Source organism: Pinus tabuliformis, chromosome 2_2 (genome assembly GCF_031772625.1).
Source record: "Pinus tabuliformis cultivar Carrire ecotype Pingquan chromosome 2_2, CPIR1, whole genome shotgun sequence".
NCBI lineage: Eukaryota > Viridiplantae > Streptophyta > Pinopsida > Pinales > Pinaceae > Pinus > Pinus tabuliformis.
The window spans coordinates 245,406,108-245,412,039 of record NC_142300.1 but is presented as its reverse complement, the minus strand read 5'-3'; the positions used below and the strand labels follow the sequence as shown (position 1 = coordinate 245,412,039).

Sequence of the window (5,932 nt, the reverse complement as noted above, 5' to 3'; positions counted from 1 at the left end):
AAAAGGAATTTGCAATTCAATGTAAGCAACAATAAAAATAAAATATGTAGTGGCTTTAAAAATCAGTAATGAATCGTTCAATTGTTCACTACGGAGTGGACTAAAATTCACATTAACCTCAGACCTTTGATTATCCCTATAATTTCAGGTTAGCACATACTTGTAAAATACTTACACAAATAAACTGATATGGATTTTCCCTTCAAATCACATCATTTAAGATACAAAAAACGAGCTTGGTAGTGTGTGTAAGCTCTTGAAATTATAAGGATATGGAAAAACTGATATTTGTGCCCATCGATATCATACTTTCCAGGCTTTCATCTCTCAAGAATCCTGGTTGCATACACCAATGCCCCAATAACATAGAAACAACCCATGCAAATATCATAACTAGTTGTGTGAAGTGCTTCAATTTCACCCTTATGAAGTATGATCTTATGCACAATAGGAGCCACACCCTAAACACCCATCCCCAAAAACAATATGGCCTAAATGTTTTAAATTCTAGATTCTGAAAAGCAGGCAACAGAGACAGGAGAATGGTTGCAATCCCATGCAAAGTGATTGCAGTCAAGCATATTTTTCTTAAGAATTGAGCGCACATGAATGAATAGTTGACAGGAGGATAAAAAGATGCAACTATCAAGGCCACAATTTGTAAATAATCAAGCCTTAACATGATGTAGTAAAGTCACTTCAAGTGACATGAGAGAAAGCGGAAGGTGGCACTGGAAAAAAAGAAATATGTTGCAGCTCCAAGGAGCACTTAGAAAGGCCATCGAGTTATTGGTCTATATGAATGGGAAAATACCATGTTCATGATGTCATCCTTTATGGTTTGAAGTATGCAATGCTTGGTTTGATTAGATATTGATAAGTTTTCCGGAATACAATTTCCAACCCAGTTAGGCAAAGATGTCCTCAATTCTACCTATAGTTCCACCATATTTGGCAGATACATGGGTCATGTCGTGATCTCATTTTGTATTTTGTAAATATTTTCTTTGTTGGGAACAAGCATATCTGCCACACTGGGAAGCTTAGTCGTTGTGTATATTGTGAGGCAAAGGAAAAGTACAAATCCCACCAAATGTGTCCAGACATTGAGTGTTTCATTATGGATGCTAAATATGATGAGAAGGGTGTGCTTGAGAGGACATTTGGCTTTGTAAATGTTGGAATAAGGAATTAATAGGGGGGTGAATAAGTAATAGAGGGGTTCTTAAAAAATTTACTGAATATGTTTTTAGTTCTTTCCTCTACTATCTGATAATTATGAGAGCATTCATACATAAATCAAATTGCAACAAGATTAAACATTCATATGTACATACAGTCCATCACATGAGCACCATAAACATATTAATAGCGGTATTTTCATGTGGAAACCCAAAGGGAAGAAAACGCCACTTTTTTTGTTGTTATGATGTAAATTAAGAACTTACTTAATTACATCAGTTTGTTTGTGAGAACCCACTCACAGGAGGCACTGACCCCCTTAGGATAGAAAGAATCTACTTGCTAAGAGGCACCAACCTCTTATGAATGCAGGCCACCACCTGTTCTTGCCACTGTTATACTTTTTATAGAATTTTCAAACTGAAAACAGAGGCACATACAATTATAGAAAAGTACCATACTGCTCTACTGCAGAATCAACTTCTACTCTCAATCCTAGACTATTATGTAGTCTCTCTCAGCCTTATGCAACAACTACCTATTCTCTACACTTCTATGTTTTATCCCACAAGCTCTTTGCAAGACACTTCTCTACTTCAAAACTTGGGCTAGTTTCTCTTCTCACACACGCTTTGCTCTCATTCTTCAACACTTGCAACAATACTCTCTTTCCCCCACTCACCACAATGGTAATCACTGGTTTTGTTCATATGCTACACACTACTCAATGATACCTTTCTTTCCTATTTCCTCACTTCCTGAGTGTACCTCTACGTAGCTCATGCATGTTGTTGTTGCGTCTGATGCTACCATCTTTCTACCTCATTAAACTCTGAATATGGGAACCTCAACACTTCACTAACTCATTGTGTGGTACTTCATGCTGTGAATTAATTCTTAGTCAATACTGCACACTTCAACCAGAGCTCCCATGCTTATTCATGGATCTTTGATCTTGACAGTACCTCAAGATGGCTTCTTTGTTCTTCATTTAATACACTGAGGCATGCACAGGAAGATCAGAGGTATCTTTCTCAACTTAATGCAGGCCCAACACTCTTCCCTACAAAATCATGGTCCTTTATATCTTAACCAAATGATCTCTGTAGTCACCATTAATTTGGCAACCACCTCTCTTGCACTCATTTATCCAGCTATCGACTCATCCAACCACATACACTCAGTGTTGTATCGGAGCTCCACTCATCATAACTTTTATTAAAACAAAGTTACGATATCTCACAACCCAAATGACTTTAGCCCCTTTTTTCTTTACACACCATAGGACCACATGTTGTGACCAAGGCTTCATTCTCCTCTGTTGAGTAGTATCGGGGCTTCCCATATCTTAATTTTTTGTTAAAAGAGATGTTACGAAATTGCGTGGTCCTGTTATTTCGAGCCCCTTCATGCATAGGCCCTTCTAGTTTTTTCATATGAATGGGAGATGTGACCAACAACTTAGATTTCAGGTGCTAAGGCCATCAGATGTTGCAAGGGGCCAATATTTCTTTGTTGACTGCTCTCCACCCTCGGTTTCTTTAGTCTCCTCGATCAAGTGCCACCACATTGGAGCTCCCCGTATCGAGACTTCCTCTTAATTCCATTATGGAGGAGTTCCAAAATCTCTAGCCTCCAAAATATATTCCACGTGGCATCTTCAAATCACTTTAGCTGATAAGGTCTTCCCTATGCCCTTGGTTCTATCAGTGTCTTCGTGAGCACAGATTAGTTTCCACTGGAGTTCCTTTCATCGTAACCTTTTTAAAAACATTTATAAAGGAGTTCTAGTGTTTCCTTCCTTGAAATTCTAATCTGTCGGATGACATCATGCTCTCATGATCATCTTCACATGCCACCTCCATAATGGTGACGCATGTCACTTGGATTTGCCCCATTAGGCCACCTAATTTTTCCAAATCTGGCTTCGACGTGTCCTCTGTACAACCACGTCATGATGACATCATATTCCACTACAATTCCTTAGAGCCAATCACATGCCACCATGTGTCCTACCATAGGAGAGAGGAAGGGTTATGTCAAGCCTTGGTTTTTCAATGAAAACCTTTGTTAATATTTCCCTGCATCCCTCAGCTCTTTTAACAATATCGTCAGCTCCATTTATCATAACTTCTCAAAATTCAAATGTTAAGAAGTTCTGAGGTTATGATGGCCTCGACCTTTCAATATTATGATATCCGCCCACTCTGATGTTCTGATGTGTCATATTCTCTCTCCTCCGATGTTATGATGGTCCTATGGTCTGAGGTTCTGATGGTCTACATTCCAAAACCCCCGAGACTTCGACCTCTAATATTCTGGCCTCCTGAGGTCTTGATATGCTGCCATGTAACTCAATATTTTGGGCTTCTGGGGACTTCAAGACCCTAACTTTGGCAGTCACTAACTTTTGATCCAGGAGGCCATTTATGGACTTCAACATATCATTTGAAAGCTCTTTTAGAGAACTAACCAACTATCCTAATTCCAAGAGAATTTGGGCTGATATATTAAGACATAATCTCCTCCAAATTCTAGGCCCCCAACCACCATAGTCATATTTTTATAGCTTCTCCAGTAAGCCTGCTACTATGATGATTCTCTACAAGAGACTGCAGCAACCATAGGAATCCTCCTGAGATTTAAATATCAAATATATCAAACAAGTCTAGCCCAATTGACATCAATGCCAACACACTTTCAACCAATAATCATCCATACAATGCCAACTATCCAACAATCTCCCTCTTTGGAATTGATGGCAACAACATAAGATCCTCCTGAAACTAGGCATGGTCTTCTTGATGGCTTCTCCAATGTAGTAGTAATCTTCCCCCCACTTTCCATTAAAGAAAAATGATTATTTCAATAAATCCCCCTAAACAACTGCAACCTACTCTTAAATTGATCCCTCATGCTGAGTAGCTGCAACGCACACCAAAATTGAGTCATTTGGGAGGAGGAATCACGACTCCTATCTATTTCCTGAGATATTCAAACGGTTCTCTTGTCAGTGGCTTATTAAATATATCTGCAAGTTGGTCTTTAGTGGCCACATATTCAAGTCTAACAACATTGGTTACAACCTGTTCCCTTAAAAAATGGAACTTGATAGGGATATGCTTGGTCTTTGAATGCATGACTGGATTCTTAGAGATGCTGATGGCACTAGTATTATCACACATGATTGGAATAGGATCAGTCAACTCTACCTTAATTTCCTTCAAGGTCTTCTTCAGCCATAGTATTTGCAAGCAACGGATGGAAGTTGAAATATACCATGCTTCAGTTGTTGATAGAGATATGGAGGATTGTTTCTTGTTGACCCATGACACTAAGCATTTTCTCAAGAATAATGTTGCACCTAAGGTGCTTTTCCTATCATCAATATTGTCTGCCCAATCAACATCAGTGTAGGTGTTCAACTTAAATTCTATGCTCTTAGGATACCACAATCCATAATCTATTGTTCCTTTAAGATATTTAAAAATCCTTTTGACAATGATAACATGAATTTCGTGAGGGAAAGGTTGAAATTTGACCCCAAGCCCCACTGCTTGCATGATGTCTTGTTATGAAGCTGTAAGATACAACAAGCTTCCTATGATAGATTTATATTCACTCTGATTTACCAGCAGTGTTTCAACATCTTTGCATAGTTTGTAACCTGTAACCATAGGTGTGCTAACTAGCTTGCAATATTCCAGCCCAAGCTTCTTCAGAGTTTCTCATATGTACTCGGATTGGGAAATAAACATTCCATTCTGAGGCTGAGAAATTTGCAATCCCAAGAAGAAAGACAACTCTACAATCGTGAACATTTCAAACTCTATCTGCATACTATTTTTGAATTGATGTCCCTATTGTTCCATGTTGTTTCCAAAGATTATGTCATCCACGTATACTACGACAATCAGTAGATGATTGCCTTCATAATTTATGTATAAATTGTTGCACTATTGCAAAAGGTATCGATCTAGTCTTGCATACCAAGCTCTTAGAGCCTATTTGAGTATGTATACAGCCTTTTTTAGTTTGCACACGAACTCCTTATCTTCAGTGAGTGTGAATCCTTCTGGTTGCTCAATATAAACCTTTTCTTCCAGATCTTCATTGAGAAATGTAGAATTTACATCCATGTGATATACCTTGATATTTTTATTACTGGAAAAGGAAAGAAACATTATGAAAGATTCCAATCTCACTACTAGTGCAAAGGTTTCCTTGAAGTCTACCCCTTCTATCTAGGCATACCCTTTTGCAGACAAATCGAGCCTTGTTCCTGATTACATGACCCTGCTCATTTATCTTATTTTTGAAAACACATTTGGTTCCAATGATGTTTTTCTCTTTAGGTCTTGGAACAAGCTCCCAAGTGTTATTATTTTCAATTTGGTCAAGTTCCTCATTCATAGCTCTCACTCAAAACTTGTCCACACTTTCATGACATACTTTTAGGCTCAATCTGGGACAACAAAGCAATATTTGCACAACTTGAACTGCCAACAAGTTTCCTCCTGGAATAAAAATCATGCCTTTGATCTCCAAGAACATGAAACTCAGGATGTTCCTTCTATACATACCTTGAAGGTGTTTTGGGCCTTGGATTTGTGCTCATTTCCTCACCTTAATCATCTGAACCTATTTCTTGTTTATCCAAGGGTTCAATATGTGAATTTTCTTCTCCGCCTAAGTTCACAGCTCCCTGGGAGGGCCTAGTTCGTGAAGGAATTTCATCTATTACTACATA

At 38.3% G+C, this 5,932-nt stretch overlaps 1 pseudogene; it reads right to left on the bottom strand.

Moving 5' to 3' along the window:
* Nucleotides 1-212: 212 nt before the first annotated feature.
* LOC149192195 (heptahelical transmembrane protein ADIPOR3 pseudogene) lies at nt 213-5,321 on the bottom strand (annotated as a pseudogene).
* Nucleotides 5,322-5,932: the final 611 nt, after the last annotated feature.